The sequence below is a fragment of the Hetaerina americana genome, unplaced genomic scaffold, assembly GCF_022747635.1.
Source record: "Hetaerina americana unplaced genomic scaffold, ioHetAmer1.1.p SCAF_2, whole genome shotgun sequence".
NCBI classification, from domain to species: Eukaryota; Metazoa; Arthropoda; class Insecta; order Odonata; family Calopterygidae; genus Hetaerina; species Hetaerina americana.
In genome coordinates, this window is record NW_027286763.1 from 37,821,422 (window position 1) to 37,839,913 (window position 18,492).

The 18,492-nt window shown below is 41.5% G+C and overlaps 1 protein-coding gene across 4 annotated transcripts in view; it reads left to right on the top strand.

Moving 5' to 3' along the window:
- LOC139687970 (homeobox protein unc-4 homolog) overlaps positions 1-18,492 on the top strand; it is a 401,108-nt gene that overhangs the window by 101,049 nt on the left and 281,567 nt on the right. The gene's annotated exons all lie outside the window — the stretch shown is intronic.

The window sequence follows — 18,492 nt, forward strand, 5'->3', positions numbered from 1 at the left end:
ATCAAGTCGTATTGGATGAAATATATAATATTTACGCGCCGATCACTTGAGATTAAAAGATATATAGAACACTTTCGTGTGCTTAACCATTGTCAAGAATGAAATCTGTCGTTCAAGAAAATGATAGCATTAAACGCAAACTAAATACGATGAGAATATATTTTCCACTATAGGATAATCAAAGATTATTTATCATCTTTAATATAAGTTGCCCCTCAAGGAAACCACTAAATAAGTAACAAAGAAAAGATAGGAAAAATTTTCCACTTGATAAGTTTAATAGGAAGACCGGGCTTCGATGTATTACATCATCATCGCTGTACTATTAAACTTATCCAGTGGAAAATTGTAGCTATCTTTTCTTGATTATGCCCAAATTCCATCATGTTACGCCTGAAACTACTCCATTTGCACTTAAATAAGGATGAGTCTCTAAAAACCACCCTTTGAATCCTCATTTACTCATCACTTATCTTTAATTCATGTAGGAGAATTACTTCTCTTTAGATTTAAATGATACAAAGAATTAAATTTCCAGCGTATCTGACCATAACGGTGGGTTTTTCTCAATTTTTGTTAACTCATATTCTTCTATGAGGTATCTCTCTCCTTAACACTAAGTTCAATTCCAATTTTACATGTAGGGTTGAGAGCTCTATAGTACGTATCACTTTAATATTTAAGTTCGCGTGCTGCAGCTCTCAATTCATTAATGTAATGTAGTAAAGTAATGCAATATAGAAAAATAGAAAATTATCTTGTACCTAAGCATGCGATGAATATTTCAAGATTTAGGGTCAGGTACTAAGGTTTAAAGGTCGACTGGCTAAGCAGAAGCTATAATTTTCAGGCAGAAAACCTGAAATCATTTTTCATGAAAAACCATGATGAAGACTCTTGAAAACGCAGTTATTACGGTAAGTTAGACCTTCATCATCGCGCGTTTGTCGAAATCTTGATTTCAATGAGAAATGCTTGGTTTCTTCGTGGATAGAACTACAGGTTCGAGCCTTCATTATTCTTGATCTTAATCTTGTCTTCATTATTTCTCATTTTGGCATACCAGCTAAAGCAAAAGTAATTAACCAGAGATTTGGTTTCATATTTAAGGATGGAGTGCAATTCGTACTAAACCCCAGAAATCCAATAAAATTTCCTTAAGCCGCCCACGGTTTTTCAGAATTATCTGGCAGCCAGGCAGCCTTAGAGCTCGGGTTAATGTGAAAAGGAATTACCCGGAATTGAACCCGGACGCCTCTTCTCAGTAGCCGAATGTTCACCCAAAATCACTTTCATGCAAACCGAAGGCATACTATATTAACGTAAAGTTCAAAATTTCTCCGAGTTTCCCCAAAAGCGAAGAGTGGATAGTCCAGGAGTTAGTACTTTTAAAGGCAAGACCTGTAAATGCATGAACCTTCCGGGTGCTGTTGATTGAAGTAAGCCTCGGGTGCTGTCCCCGCCACCTCAAGTTGAAGTGAGGTAGAGGGAGTGAACTTCGCCCAAAGAAGGGGTGGCCCCTCAGTCAAGTTTACTCGGCGAACCGCGCCTATAAGCTCGGACCGAGCTTATAGGCGCGGTTCGCGGTCAACGGGGTAGCGGTGAGGAGACACACGAGGGTCGGTGAGTGAAACGGCGAGGCTTTTGAGTTATAGGTGGCTCCGTCGGTGGAGTGAAAGGGAAGTGAGTGAATGAATAAGTAAATAAATAAATACCCCAAGGGATATGTTAAGAGGGTGACTCCTTTTTTTCACCGGCGTGGGCAAAATAGGATTTATAGAAATAAAAATCAGGAAGGCGGACGTTAAAAGAGCACCAGATTTTTATTTTCGGCCGAAGGAAAATGGATTACCAACTGAAACATTTGGCGTCCTGTCCACTCGCTGCGGATTTTTAACGAACTTTGATTCGTTCGAGGAGGGTGAACTGAGGGAAGGGGGGATGGGGGGTTCTGTCGGTGCAAGTGGCGAGTCGGGGGGCGGGTATGGCCGGGGTGCAGACTGGATGCCGGAGGGACGGGGGCAGTGTTTGACAAGAGGGCGCGGGCGTTAAAGGCCTCGCTTGATGCAGACCAGCCCCGCCTTTTAGCTTCGGGGTTTTTTTCGTGAATGAACGCCGACCACTTGGTATGAACCAAAACTTTGAAGTCATCTGACATTCTGCGTAGATTTTAGAAAAGTCGATCTTGGTAATATTAAAAAGGAGCTTAATGTTATTTGACGCGGAAAATGAATGTAGACAAGACCATATGGCAATATTTGATCATAGAGTAATTTGCCAACCCTTTTTACGAGTACTCGTACTTCCTTAGTAATATTAAGACTGATAATGCACCTTATGGTTCACCTACATAAGTGCAAACTTTCTAGTTTTGGTACCACATTTTAAAAGAATTTAATATTTAAAAATATTTAAAATTTTAACGAAACCAGTGAAAAATAGAATGTTATGGCAACGCACAAATTAAAGAAATCCTCAAATGCATCGTTTAATATGAAGGTTTTATTACGTAGTGCGAACAACTTTTTGTGGAAAGATTAATTTAAATCCTTATATTTTTTTTCACAGTCAGCAACTAAGAACTAGAACTTTTCAAAGCAAAAATATACATGCACTAAAAATGTGTATCAGACGTCAATATTTGGAATTGAATCGTAGGTAGAGCTTCAGGTTTAAAAGGATTAGAAATTATAAAGGATGTTTTAGATTGTTTTAGTTTCTTGTGGGAAGATATGAAATGATATGTAAGGAATGCCAAAAGTTTTAAATATATCGCCTGCGATATAAATTCCCGATGGCTCACGCTCTCAGGGCCGCGAAGTTTGGAAAGCGTAGGTGGCTCACACTTCCAATACATGTGTGTCCTGCAATGAATGGCATTCATTAAAATGTTTCCCCATCAAATTGTGGCTGGTTAATGCCCAATTAATGCTGTCTTTCAACAGAATACTTTCTTTGCAATCTCTTTTGAGCAAAGACAGCATTTAGGCGATATTCTTCTTGATACGAGAAAGAACATTGGCACTGATTCGACAACGGAAGAATCGGCATTTGATATGCAGAGCTCACCAAACACAAAATTCCTCGTATAAAACAAAAATCGATAATCCGTCTATAGAAATCTTAGAAGCGAATAACTTGGCCAATAAGAATTGCTACATTTGTTTACTGTACGCAATTAATCATCCCCTATTACGCCGAATTTTCCGTAGCTGGAATATGTAATATAATGAGGATTATGTGGTCGACAGGCCGGGAAGTATCAGAAACGAATCGATCTAGTTTGATACGTTTAGTCACCTGCCTTCCAGAAGTATGCGTTATTTGATAGATTGTTGAGCCACTTCGCAAAATGTTCATTGGAGAATCTTTGGACCCCGTACGATGGTGGCAATCGTGCACGATAGGCGGGTTACTGCCAGGAACAAAATCCTCATCCTGACTCGAGCCGGTCTCTCTGTCTTGGTGAGTACACACTTCCAAACTCCCGGCAGGAAAACAAACAAGATGGTGACTTTATAGTCCAATATGGCGTCAACCTCTCTCTGTCGTTGAGTTTTGGGCGGAGTGGGGAGGTGGAGGGGATCCTTGGAGGAATAGAACGGTTGAGAAGAAGGGAGGGTGAGGACGTTGCCGGAATGGAAGTCGGAAAGGCGGAGGGAGGGTTGAAAGTTTTCCGTGGGCGCAGTGGGGGGCGTTGTAGCAGGAAATGGAAAGGGGGAGTTTTGGACGGGGGAGCCTCGAAAGGGGGCTGAGGCAGTGGGTAGGGGTTAGAGAGGAGGGGGAGGAGGAGCGGCGAGGGATATGGAGCCGCCGTCGGTGGGAAGCCTTGATGGCGCGATTCGCCCGTTCCCCACTCGTGTATTTGCTCGGCCTTATTCCCCGATCTGAACGAGTTGCGCAAAGTCGACGAATGCGTCCCGAGCTATGCATCAGCGTAACCTGCGGAGCGCAGAAAACAAAGATTCGATGGGGTCGGTGAAGCCTAGCATTACATTCACTTCGCGCAATCACGACGCGCACTCATGGAATTTATTGAAAAAACTCCGCTTCGTAAAAGCTTCATAGGACTGCCACAACGGAATTGAACGTAAAGGCAGAGTCACTGGTACTTAAAATACGGAAATTACTAACTATAGGCGTAAAATCAGCAAATTTCGTGGTAATCAATGAACACCATTGCCGAATTTGCACTATTGTTTTTGCTGTGGGAAATTGGGGATTATCAATATAGAAAATTATTTAGTATCTTCAGTTTTTGTTGGCGTTGCAATGTCTTGATTTTCCATTTTGAAATACATTCTTACAGCCATGCCTTCTAGTAGAGCATGTTTCACTTAGATATGATTTTTGAGATCAAATTAAGGGAGAGCATTCATGCAGACAGAGTTGACTTGGATCTATTTATTTGTCCTACCGAGTGCGTTTCCATAAGAGTATGATGCATTTTATAATTTTTATTTATATTCCATTATTCATATTTCATTAGTGAATATATAAACTCCCATATATGTTTGCTATATGCTTATCCTTACAGTGCCATTGTCATCACCTGGTATTTTATATCTGAGAGTTCAAAATTATCGCAAAATGTGATTTACTTTGTGTATTTTACCTACTTCGATTATCATACTCAATTCCATTGTAAATGCCCAAACGAAACCCTCGTTAAAACTTCAAAATCCAATGTATACTGCTCGATGAACGTAGTAAGATAATATTTACATCTACTGTAATTAAACATTTTCACTAAATGAATTGCTAAAAAATCGGAAATAGTCAATTCAGTTATGTCTTCTGGTAGTATGTAAAGATGGCATGGGAAATATCTATTTTTCAGCTATAAATGAAGAGAACTATGCAGGTACCATTAACATTTTTTTTAATAGCTAACCACTTTCAATATTATCATTTCCGTTTTGCAGCAGACGGCATTTTTTATTGCCGTTAAAAGTGGCGCGGTCCCTGCACATCCTTCCCCATTCATTGTCTATCTCCACGCCGCCATTAGAAAAACATGCCACTCTCGTCCACCATAATTTCCTCGGGGCTTCAACTGGGCTGACAGGGTTTCACGAAAGGCAACCGTCCAAAATAATTGGAAGCCGTGCTTTAGTTCGAAAATTAGTTTGTTTGCCGTTCTCTGCTCTCCCAATTTCCCTGGCTACTTGCCAAAGAGAGTTTAAATTTGCTCGTTCGGATGACTCGGAACGACCGTCAGGTGGCGCACCGAGGGGCGATGCGGGCAGGGAGTGGCTGGGGGCGGGGGGGGGGACGGGACGGGAAGGGCGAAAGAGGAGTCCAAGAGGCGTCGCCCCGGGGCGGCCGGCGGGGCAGAATGGACGTCGGCGGGCCGTTCCGGAGACCCCACGAGGGGCCTTCTGCCTTGATGAGCCATTCGGCGAGTGGGCGGCACGGAGGGCGGGAGCCTGCTTTGACCGCATCGACTTTCAGCGAGGGAAAGGGAAGGGGGGAGCGTGCAGAATATCGGGAAAGGCTCTATGCGGCCCTGGACCCTTCACGGTGGTAGCCTTTCAGAGTATTTTTTAGCACACGTGAAAATGACGTGAACTCTAAGGTTTTAGAGAGATTCTAAGTCGATCGATAAATCAATATAAACCGTGTATTCACTGTTGATAAAAACGACACCATAATCCGAATCAAAATTTTTTTAAGCTTTAGACTGCCGGAGTCAAAGCTTCTTGCTTGAAGAATAGATAAAAGGAAAAATAAAAACGAAAGTTTCCATAATATTCAATCAACTGGTGTTTCCCGGTTATAATTGCTGATTATTCGGAACAATTAATCGTTTTTGAATATATATATATATATATATATATATATATATATATATATATATATATACATATACATAACATAAATACATACCAACGTGTTTGAAGGAAAATTCACACTCACACACAGACAATGTGTGTGTGTGTGGGTGACTTTTTCCTCTTGCAATCCGTCTTCCGCTTTATTTACTAAACTTAAGTTCTTCCTTTACATGTATTTTTAAAATTTTCCTTACATTCATATGCCCCAATCAATATATACAGATGTATGTTTAACACACACATAAACACGCAGGTCCCTCTTTGCAGCCATGAAAAATTATAGCAGTGGTTTTTCATTTTGTCTGTCGCTATGCAAATACACCGAATTTCATTTTTGAGACTACCGTAAACTTCCGAGAAATCAACCCCACTGGATCGCGAGTAACCCAATGCCAACACCTTCGCTTCCGACGTCCATTTCTCCCACTCCCGACCACACTTCTAATCGCCTCCCTCTTCTCCGTACCTTCCCCACCGCATGCCACCATCTCGACCGAGGAATTTCCAGCATCTTTTTGACTACTCATCACTTCATAATTTTTTTAATATTCGCAAGCCTTCTTTTAGAGTTTGGATCAAAAGAGTGAAACCGTTAATGCAGCATCCCTCCCCCGGGACATCCCTCTTCTGTTCCCCTTTTCATTAACCTCCTACCCCACCTCATTGCCCCCTGTCCCCCCAGCTATCTCCTCTCCCCCTCCGACCCCTCCAAATCTCTCCTTCCGCTTAAACAGCCTTCCCTCTTCAGTCATCATCCCTCCCCTTCACCCCCTAAGTTTCCGAATAAAAAGGCCAAAAACGGGTACCTGGGACCCGCTCTGAGTGATAAAACTTGTGTATTTTTTATATGATTAATCAAATACATATGTATTTATTTATGTACGCACACAAACGTAGGTATACACACGTACAGTCAATCACGAAAACCCGCCAAATGGCGAACAAATATTCATTCACATGGAAATAGATATAAGGAAAAAGGATAGGAATACATAAAAGGACGAACACAGGAGAGGTGGGAAAGGTGGAAACTTTTGTGGAAGTCTCACGGACGTGAATAATAATGCATACGAAGTACAAAAACACAGAAACACAAAAAAGAAAATAAACTCGGTTTCGAATTTTCGGTGGTCCACGCCACCGATGTGTTTCTGTGTTTGTGTACTTCATATACATTATTTTTCTATATATATATATATATATATATATATATATATATATATATATACCTGTATATATATATATATATATATATATTTATATATATATATATAAATTTCTATTTTACGGTCCATATAGACCCAACAGGAATTCTATTTCATGTTTATCATTGTCGCTCTATCAGCCCTATCTCTATAATAATATTTTTTCTAATCTGCTGGGAGAATTTTTAATGACATTGCATGTTCGTTAGCAACAATAAAGTATAGGTAGGTGCATATTAATACATTTAAAACACCAAAAAAAAGAAGAAATAATGGATTTAAAGAGTAATTTTTTGTGTTTCCTATATATTTTTCTTGTGACTAAATAATGATTTATAGAGAGAATATTTGCTACAATGGAGTCATTTTAATATTATATGGCTATATCGTCTAATAATATGACTAAAATGATGCATGATTGACAGTTATATAATTATTCTAGCTTCTCAAATTACCTTCAAGGGAACCATTTACACGTATTCCTGCTGGACACAACATGTCAGGTTCTTTATAGTGTTGGAAACATTTTAAAATATAAAATAATGCATTACAAATGATGATTGAGGTCTAGGTCCAGTGTAAAAAGTCATGGCAGGGGGACTATTTCCATCTGTACCAGTTTATTACGCAAGATACAATTCACATATAATAACCATCTTTTTCTCTATTGATTAAAATCAACGGCAAATAAATCAGTCCATCTAATATTGCTATCATAGAGAAATAAGTTATACCCACACAATCAATTTTAAATTATCGATGTGAATGCGTTTTTTCCTTGAAATCGTAGCCCAAACAGAGCACAAACTGTCCTTGGGCTCCGTTGGTATATGTTCTTTTGACTGCGGGCGCCGGCATGAGGCTCGACTTTTCTTCCCGGTGTGTAGACAACTGCCATCCGGTTTCATCAGAGGGGCGCCGCCAGTAGATTGACACGAGGATGGAGACCCTTGCCCCGTCCCTCCGCACCCTTCCTTCGCCACAGTGCAACCCCCCCTTGTCCCCACCACTCTCCGACTCCCCCGCCCGACGACGGCTGCTTCTGCTTTCTCAAAGGGTAAGGCGGCGGAGATGCCCCGGCAGCGGTTGACAGCCACACGACACGCCTCCTCCTTCCTCTACGGACAGCAGATTTCCTGTTTCTTACGTGGGAGAAACATTTGTTACATGAGCTCGGACGACCAAAGTAAACGTTTGTTTAGGGAAAGGGCTAATTTTTCTCAAATAGGCATTAGAGTTAAGACATCCGTGAATGGAATAGTTTCCCTTGTGGAAAATGTGGCAGGAAGACCATATTTTGCGCCATTTGGGAAAGCATAATGGTGTAGCAAATTATTTTTCCTTGCCATTTTCTTTCTCGTTTTCTATAGCCTCGTATATATTAAGTTACTGATAAGTAATTGATTTCATCATGAGTATATATTTTTATTTAATTTCTACGATTAAAATAAAATAACATTATTGAATTCCACTATAATTATTTTAAAATTCAAAATTGAATCAGCAAGCTTAAATTACCATTTCATGATGTTATAATTATGAAGGATTTTTCAAAGTTAATTAAAAAAGAATAAAAATAGGATTTTAAAATTTCATAATTGTCACACGACATATTGCAGCTTAAAATACTCTAATGTATATTTAATTGTCTGGTATATGCTGAGACAAATTTCATTGGAGCACATTGAGAGTAAAAAAGTAATTAAAATCGGATGGTGGTGCGTATAAAAACTGCTACTTTCAAAATACAAATTTGTGAATATGAAGTTCACCTTTAATTAATTAAATGAAACTTGACGCAGTCCAGGGAATGATATTTTATTTCAATTTTCGGCAATATTGAATTCATTGTCGCCAAAATATTCGCAGAAAAGCATATTTAAAGTCATTCTACCCACTATTCGTCATTAGTAAATGAAAATAAATACCTGATGAACAAATATATTTTTCGAGTAGTTATTTCTCTATGATTCCAGCAAATGATAGACCTCCCATAAGTCATGTCAACTGATTGTAAAGTTTGGTTGATCCAAGGTCAAATATTTTGTGTCAATTTCATTTCTATGTTCTTTCCCAGTCTAATACAAAATGAAGTAAATAAACGAAAAAATTTTTGCCGATTTCAGCTTTCACACAAGCTAATTTTAATGAAAATTTCCACGTGGGGCTTGCTTTTCGGTGCAAAAACAAGTATCGCTCGCTCACGGAGGCTAATTTCCTCTAAATAGAGGTTTCTTTCACTGCACCATTGTCGTTCACAAATTAACCGGGGCGTAAAAAAAATACCGACTCGGTACACCATTAAGACGTGGAGGCCAATTTAATAAAATCAGAAATGTTTGATGATGGGGAGAGGGAAAGAATGCATAAGAGGCATGAAGAAGAGTGTGAAATAATGTATGTGTGTGTGTGTGTGTGCGCGTGTGTGTTCGCGCGCGCGTGTGGCTGGTGAGGGAAAGAATAACAAATGAAGGGCGAAAAGTGGAAGTCGCAGGTGTCGTGACGGGAGAGGGAATGGTGGGAGCTTGAACGGGGGAGCGTGAAAAATTAAGGGAGGAAGAGAGAAACGAGGAGGTAAGGGGAGGGCAGGCGAAAGAGGAGAAAGAGAGAGAGGGAGAATGGTGCTTACATGAGGTGGAGCTCGCGGGAGCCACACATACGCACGCACACTTGTGCGTGGACACAGCCACGTAGGCAGACAGTGGTGCCTTCGGGCGGCTGAAATCCCTCCTCCCTCCCACCCTCTCTCTCTCTCTCTTTTCCTCTGCGTCACTGAGCGTTGATTCCAGCGCCCACTCCATCCTCACCACTCCCCGCCCTCAACCTCCTCCTACCCTCCGCGGCCACTTTTACCGTTCCCTAGAAATTTATTAACCCCTCTCTACCTCCTCAAGCAGCCCCGGTGCCCAACCCCTTTCACCCCTACTGTACTGAATTGTTAATATTAAATTTTTTTCTGAAACGAAGCCTATAGGTATACCTTTCCCCCAACATCATCAATGAAGTAAATATTAAATTACAATGCTGTGTGTTCTAGGATTTTCGCATCACTGATCTTTAAAAGTAAAGGAATCAACAAATATATTAAGAATATATAGAACTATTTGAACCAGTATTCTTTGCTGTATCAGAAGGGTTAACTAAGCCAATGGCTCAGTAAAACTGTGAGAGAAGAATAATAATAAGTGAATCGAGATAGCACGTGGGCTAACGTACTTGCTTCCCGTCCTGAAGGCCCGGGTTCGAAAGACATTTTTCAGTGTTATCCCGATCCCTACTTGAGGTGCTTTTTGGAGGGCACTTTGAGTGAGTCCGTCTGATAGGAAGTTAAGCTGCGGACCCCTTGGCGCTTTTCGTTAAGCGCAGGCTAATGCTGACACCGGGTTTCTCTCCACCCTTCATCCTTTGCTGTCCATCCCCTATGGCGCAAATGACCTCAGCTGTCGGTCACCGTACGACGTAAGCACGTACTTCGAAGAATAAAGTACAATTCTTGAGCACTCAAGTGGCCATACATCTTGTGTGAACGAAAAGCATTTTGTCCAGTGAGTTTAATAGACAAAAGTTAGCCTGGATTATTAATTACAATTCACTTCGGTGCTTTAAATATTGTACTCGTATTAGCTGAATAACTGTTGACCTAATTTTCTTGAATTTAACTCTCAGTTAATTTCACTCGTTCATCATCTTTTCTAAGTATAAGATTTCATCACTTTTTACAACGGATTCCGATGAATAGGAAAAATATATTGAGATGCCGATGCGAAGTACTACTAATCTCATTTGATCCGTTCTTTGCCCATCCAACATCATTTCCCACGACATCATCCCAGTTTGGCATCGAATTCCGTACACTTTATTAGATTTAATTCTTTTTGTAGACATACATTGTGTACTACTATGAGCTCTAGGTTTATTTAATTTTCTATACAATTATTTTGGTTTCCAACAGCTCTTTAGGCGTTATGACGGGCAAATATTTTAAGCATTAAGTGTTTCCGTATAACCCGGTGTCACACTTGCCCATGTCGGTACTCCCTCTCATTTCTACTAAACTAGCAACTCATCACCTTCGTTTACTAGTTATCATCTATACATTATTTATTACACAGCGGATTTAAGTAATATTTATCAATCGTAGACCTGTATGTACATAGGTATACCAAATCAATCGTAGAGAGACCACCTATGGTCTTTTTGGAACGCGGCTCTTGGGCTACCCTCCTTCACGAGTGACATTCGCCCCTCGTCCACTTCCTCCCCTCTGCGACCGCACTCGAGAACCGCTGTCCGTGGAGTGCGCCCCCGCGTACCGCCACCCCTTATTAGCCGCCCCCACGCGGGTGGAAGGAGGAAGGGCTCTTTGTTGTCCTCGTGGCGGCGAGGTCTCCCTATACCAACCTTTTTCTCTCTCTCTCCCTCCTCTTTCTCTTCATCTCCTCTCCTCCCTCTCTCCTTCCCTCTTTCCATTCAGCCTCAATTAGTTCGCCATTCGCGTCGCCCCCGGAATGCCCTCTCACTTTGTTCGGACCGAAAGAAATGATGAAAAATAGAAGGGGAGGGAGAAGGAATATGAAAGGGAACAGGCGGAACTCAAAGCTCTGCCATCCCCTTGGACAAGCGGGCGAGCGGGGACTAGAAAGCCTTCTTCCCTGGACGAAATTCGCTGAATTCGAATTGTTCGACGGTGGAGTTCTGGGGTACTGCCGGACTCAAATTGGAGTTTTCTTTCCGGTTTCAAATCCCAACTGTTTGGCATTTCGATGTTTCCATTTACACTGCTCTCCGAATCCTTATTTAAGTCACGGTAATATTAGTCCACATCCACTCTCTCTAGACTTACGCCGTCGTGTACTTACAGCTTAATGCATTAAAGCATGACTGAGAGGTATTTTGAAACAAAAACCGTTTATTAAATGTAAGTTTCCAAATATTTTGGAGTATATTCCGTACCTTAGCAAACTCCATATGTCACATTATAAAATATATTCACACTGGGACCTTATCTCTTGTGCCTCATCGCGGTCATTTCGTTATCACTGTCTTAACTCTTTTAGTTTTATAATGAGAACAAAATGTCGTATCTTTTTTAATGTTCTTACTTACAGTTCCCCCTCCCAAAGCGTAAATATATTGCATCCCTTACCACCACTAGAGAGTATTGATATCTGTTGGGGTCTCCATGGAGCTTGGACTGGTTTTAATGAATGTTCATCCCACATAAACACACCACGTTTTGTAGCGTAACGGCTAGGAGTGGTTTCCCGAAATCAGGCAATTTACATCAAATATCCAACTTTATATACAAGTTGCCAAATTTCCATAGCCTAATTTTTCCTCGTAACAATAAAATCAATAAAAATATTAAGCCCGATGGAGAACTCCAAGCTCAAGTCTTTTTCCAGTTCCTCTTGGAATCATCCAGGATGCGTATCAACGTTCCTCGTTGTATTGAAGAGTTTGTATTATTAACAGAAAATAAATTTTTATTAGATCACAGTAGTGTTTATTGCACGAAAATTTCGCGGGATGTAATTTGTATACCTTACGGCATTTGGCGTAAACATTTTCAGTAGTTAGCTCAATGACTCCGAGGTAGGCATAAATTAACTGTCATAAATAAAGGTCAGTCCAGAAAGTTGTCTCAGAAAGATAGGACCGTATTTTTATCCGATCCAAAAACTATTTTATTTCTTCGTTTTTTTTTATTTCTCTTCTCTTCAACTTCTCCAAAGGATTCACTGACTCTCACCCACACCCCCACAGTCACACGCACAACAGGGCACTCGTTATAGAGGGGCAGTGTACATTTGTTTGTTTTTTCGATGGGGCGGGAATTTAACACAGGAGTTTCATGGAGGGGTTGCTCAGGGGAGTGAGGGGAAGGAGTTGAAATATCAGGAGAGGGGAGGATTGCGGGAGGGGAGCAAAGTGGCGTTTGCTTAAGGGATGTTTATGAGTGTTTCAGCGAGTGGTTGCGGGATTTTTCGTGTGGGGATGAGAGAGGGAGAAATGGAGAGAAAGGGGTGGGAGATGGAAGACTCGGCAGGAAGAGATACGGAACGGGAGGAGACGGGGGTGTGTCAACCCCCCAGGGTTTCCAGGAGGAGTATGGAAGAATGAAGGATATGAAGGAGGAGGGTAGGCATATTATTTTTTATTCTTGGGTGGTGGAAAAAATAAGGTTTTGGTGGGAAGAGGGATGGCGTAGTTGGTGGAGAGCCATTGCAGGAGAGTGTTAAGGGGAGGATTAGATGGGAGAGAGTGAGGAGGGAAAGAGAGAAGACATGAATGTACGCGAAGTGGCGCTCCCCCCCCTCCCCTTCACCCCAATACAAGGGCTGCGAAAAAATCCTCCCTTTGCGCAACAACCTCACATTACTCGAGAGCATCTAACAGATATACAGAAGCAACCCCTTCAGCCAGCCATCCCCTTGTCCACGACATACGCCATTTACCCCGAACCATGTCGTCACCCCCCCCTCCCCCAAGTTCCCCCTCCTCTCCAACTGTAACTTCACCCTCTTTTCCCCGACCCCTCCTCCCATTTTATCCCTCCACCTCTATCGCACAAGCTAAAATCAATACGCAGAGCACCGCTATCTCCTGCTCCTTCCCTTTCCCTCACTCCCTTACCCACGTTAACTCACTCCCCCACGGTGCGGGAGCCCTTCAAAGTGCTTCCTGCCCTCACCCTCCACCCACGGTGCCCTCCCCTTCCCGATCCGCCAAAGGAGGAGGGGTTATCGATGCCAAGCCATTGTGGAGCGGGTGCCGGCGGCTTGGGACTGAGGTTTGTCTAAACAAGACTCTTGTTAGGCAAGCGCGGGGCGACGAGGCGTGCGGGGGGTGTGGGGGGTGATGATTCAGGGTGTGGGGAGGGATCCGAATCGGCCCTTGGCCATAATGCATACATTTATTCAAAATTTTTTTTATTCCGATCCACCGCGACCTTTGCTCTCGTTATCGGAGCGATTGGAGTGTCAAGCGGTCCGCCCCAAATAGCCCCCTCGCCCAAAGCGGTGGACCTTGTTTTACTTGATTGCACAGAGTGACTTATGGTGAAGAAAGCTGAGACGAGTGCAATGCGATGGCACCAATTGCTTTCACCCTCGGCCATAAATATCTCTGCTTTTGTAATCCGCTGACAAGATACCTTCTTTTTTTTCATTTCAAGTGTAGTTTTGGTTGGAAAACATGCTGTAGTTGTTTGTATTAACGCGTACAGGTATGTTTTAATGCGCGATCATTCGAAACACTTCTGAGAAGAAATTTCATTGAATTTTCAACATGTTACAATCGATTTAGTTTCTCAGGTTGGCTGTAAAAAATGTACCCCTTGTAGCAATCGCATATATGCACGCAGAGGGACCTCACATAGCAAGTTAAATCTCTAGCGATTACCTTTACCCTTAGATCAGCAAAGTATAAACATGTGCACATTCTCTTGCCATTGGCCAATTTGAAATAGCAAACGAGATAGAAATAAGATTAAAATGTGATAAAAGTTAATTAAACTAATTATTATATTTTATATTAATTATTCGCTATTGATTCGGTAGTCTGATATTCCAGTTGTTCCTCTAAGGTACTGAGTGCCTTAAGGATATTTTAACATAGTACTTTTTATTTTTAACTGGGAACTCGTTTATTATCTCAAACAGCTACTTAAAGCATCGGGATGGTAAATCTGTAGGACTGGCAGCACTATTGCCAGTAGGACTGGGTGGAAGCACCGTGGCGCTTGGGGACCATGGGTAGGTAGGGAGGTGGGAAGCGGTAGCGGGCGGTGGCGGGCGGATGAAGGGGATTTGTTATTCGGGTGAGAGGGATCGCACGCATCATTGGTTGGCGGAGGGAGCGAGGTTGCGCAAACACTCCGGCCAAACCTTCCGAGCGGAAGCGGGATTTGCGCAAGAGTGGCCGAGGGGTGGCCGGAGAAAGTGGAGCCTGGATACACAACTATGCCGCCCATCTGTAGAGACCAGCTCCTTTAGTCGATCGCGGGTAGAGCGGAATGTAACCAATTGAGAAGCACCCAATTTAAATATCTCCTTTCGAGGTGATGGGTAGGATTCGTGACTATTGATGACTGTATCTCAACGAATAATCCTACGAGAAATTTGAAAACTAACAATTAAAACTCATCCTCTATGGAAGTTTTTATTCTACAACAAATCAAAATTGATATAAGATAGATCAGGAAGTTCATAAAGACAACGAAAACCTCATGTACTATTTTAGGTACCTAATATCAAATCAGTTGGCATTCATAAATTCCTAATATAAATATTGTATCAAGGAAAATGTTTGCTTCTCTGGGATTTGGCCATAGTGTCACCTCAAGCACACTATCAAATTTACTTCTACAGTGAAATCCCTTAATTCAGTTAGTGATAGATAACCTCCTCAAACAGTTCAGATTATTTCATTATCTCGGGCTGGTTAAAATAATGACTTATATAACGGCTAGTTTATATCACATTATTTATATAATTTAATATAAATATACTGTATAAATATATTTATATATATATATATATATATATATATATATATATATATATATCAAACTTAAGCTATTCCGATTACTCACTCGGTTTTTTCAAATATAAACATATTAGTGTGAGCCTCTGTCATACATGTTGAATGTATGTATTCTAAATCATGTATTTAATGAGTACGCCAATCGGAGACTGAAATTAAGTACTCATGAATTTAGCAATAAAATATTTTGGCAATATAATCAGAATACTGTAATTAGATTTAGCTGACTAACGACGATTTTCTTCCTTCTTTGCCTTAAGAGAGAAAGTTATTTTATTGTGCGCTTATTTCATAAAGGAAAATTTACTTTCTATTGCCTTGACTAACGGCATTAAAATGATGTCATTTTTCCGTAATGATATCAAGGCATTTCGCCATACGATTTGTCTTAAAAAAAGTAATAGAACTATAAGTTCCATGTTTTTTTTCAACTTTACTGCTGATATCCTTTTACAACATAGGTATACAAAATCATGAAGCCAATCTGGCTAGTTAAGGGAATACTTATATAAGACTAACCACAAGGTCAATTTTTAATGCTTCTTGCCTCATTTTGAATTTTACTTGGCATGAAACGGATTCACATTAGTCAATTCAATGATAAAATTGGACCTTAATTATTGGAGAAACAAAGCAACCCAATGTCTACAATAGAAAAACCATCATTATTTTGAATTTATGAAAAATGATTGCTGGGCTGTAATGTATTGGAGAGAGGTGAATCATTTAAAGGTACTCGTATTCTTAACGAATTATTTCCTGAGGAAACGATCCAGTTCCACTATCATTTTTCACTCACGACTATCACATTCGTTCGTCAAAGGAGGAGAGAAAGGGTGATTTTTGCGTCGAATCAAAAGAAAGACGCACATTCTCTTCCGTTCCCTCGTTTGTCGCACATTTTCCGCAAAATTTCCTCCTCTCGAAAATCCACTCGGCCTCATCTGCCGCCTCATTCGCTCTCCCTCCATCATCCCTCCGCCCTGCCCCAGCCCTTCTCTCGACAACCCCTCCTCTCCTCCCCGCGAGACCCGCCACCTTCCTTCCTCCACCCCCGTCCACAACACGCTCTAAGTGATTGCCTCCCCAACCAGCTACCCCGCCAAACCCACCCCACCCTCCCAACCTTCCTACCCGCCCCCCCACACTGCCTCCACCCCTATCCTTTCACCCCCCTCCGAACATACCCCCCTTTTTCCCCTCCCACCTCAACGACTCCCGCGCGATAAATTCCGGGAAGGGCGTGCGACTCCTTTGTTCGAGAGAATTGAAATGCTCCGTTCGTGCAGAGTGCGGTGCGGCGGTGGTGGTGGTGGTGGTGGTTGGGAGGAAAGAGAATATTTCTCCAGTCCTCTCCATTCTTTTTATTTTCCCGGCGAAAGAGCGAGAGGGAGGTGGCGTGGAGAAGAGGGACGGTGACGAAGGGGAGTGGGCCTTGTGGTTTGGGGGAGGGAGATCGACGGGATGAGGGGTGGGTGGGAAAGAATCGGACCAGGGGAGAGGGCGATGAGGGGGGGAATGTGAGGAGTTGGGAGGGAGGAACGAAAGTGAAACTCGCCTTGTGGGTGTGTATGTTGCGGGGAGGAGGGGGGGCGTTATTAGTATCGTCCGGGGCCGGAGCGAGGGGAACGAGAGGACCAGTCACGGAAGATCACTGAGATGAATGGCCTAATAAAATTTCCGAATTAAATCCCTCGTGATACTCCGATAAACGTTTGCAAAATTCTGCAACGCGGTGAACTTGGCCAAAGAGAACTAATGCTAAATAGTTAATAATGTTTGCCCCTGTTAGAAGCAGATCATTAATTCTAAATGAAGACGATCAAATTCCACTAGTAGAAAAGGGCATATAATAGCGAGGCACAATACAGAAGCGGAATCATATTTACGGCTATGAGCGATTTTTTGTCATTAACACGGAAATATTGTGTTTTTCCAATGGATTTTATTTTACTTGCTAATCCTTCATAAATATTCGAATATTTTTTCTCAAAATAGGGATCCATTTATGCTGTTTCACCTTATGATGCTGTGAATCGACATCATGTGTATTGTAAAAAAAGCTTAAAACTGTTAAGCTATCCAATTTCATTGTTTTTGGGGTTTTTAACCCATACACAAAGATTTTGCTCCCAAATTGACTAGTATGATACCAAATAACTGATATTGAGATAGCGGAAGTTTATGTTGGAGACGCTAATTTAATATTCAATGCTCAATTATTTTCATTGAAATAATTAATAATTGTGAGGCACTTTAGCTAGTCAAGCAAGAAATAGAATTGCTGTTGGTTGGCTTTCAGACTCAACCTCAGTTAAATAAGCCAAAGATATCACTTAAAAATAATGTAATTAGGTTTAAGAAATAGAATAGCTAGTTAAAGATGAATGTATTAGAAAATAAATTAGAGCAGTTTTCAATAATTTAAAATTAACCTTGAAAGAATTGAGTGAAGTAGAAGAAATAATAAGAGATGAATGCGTTCATTAAATACAAAGATGGTTAACATGTTGAATTTCCTATTTTAAATTAGTTATCGTAAGCCGGTATTCCGGAGAGCGGTAGCTCTTAAACCGCTAACAACAGTATCGTTTGTGGACCATCATTATTAGAACAAAAGGAAGCCGAAAAAAATAGAGAATTCATCCCTCGCATGTTGTTATGAATGATGATGCGTATAGATCTGGGCAGATGCAATTTACGGGTGAAGTGCACGTTCACTTCGCAGAGCAGGGAGCGGGGAAGAGGGGGGACCACGACAACAGGAGCGAGGGGAGACGGAGTGATGGGGAGGGTGGGTCAAAGGGAGAGAGTTTAAAGAAGATTGATTCCCGATTGATTATTTTCGCTTAACGCCCTTTCAGCGGCAACCACAACTATCCAGCACAAAGCGTGTTCCGTAA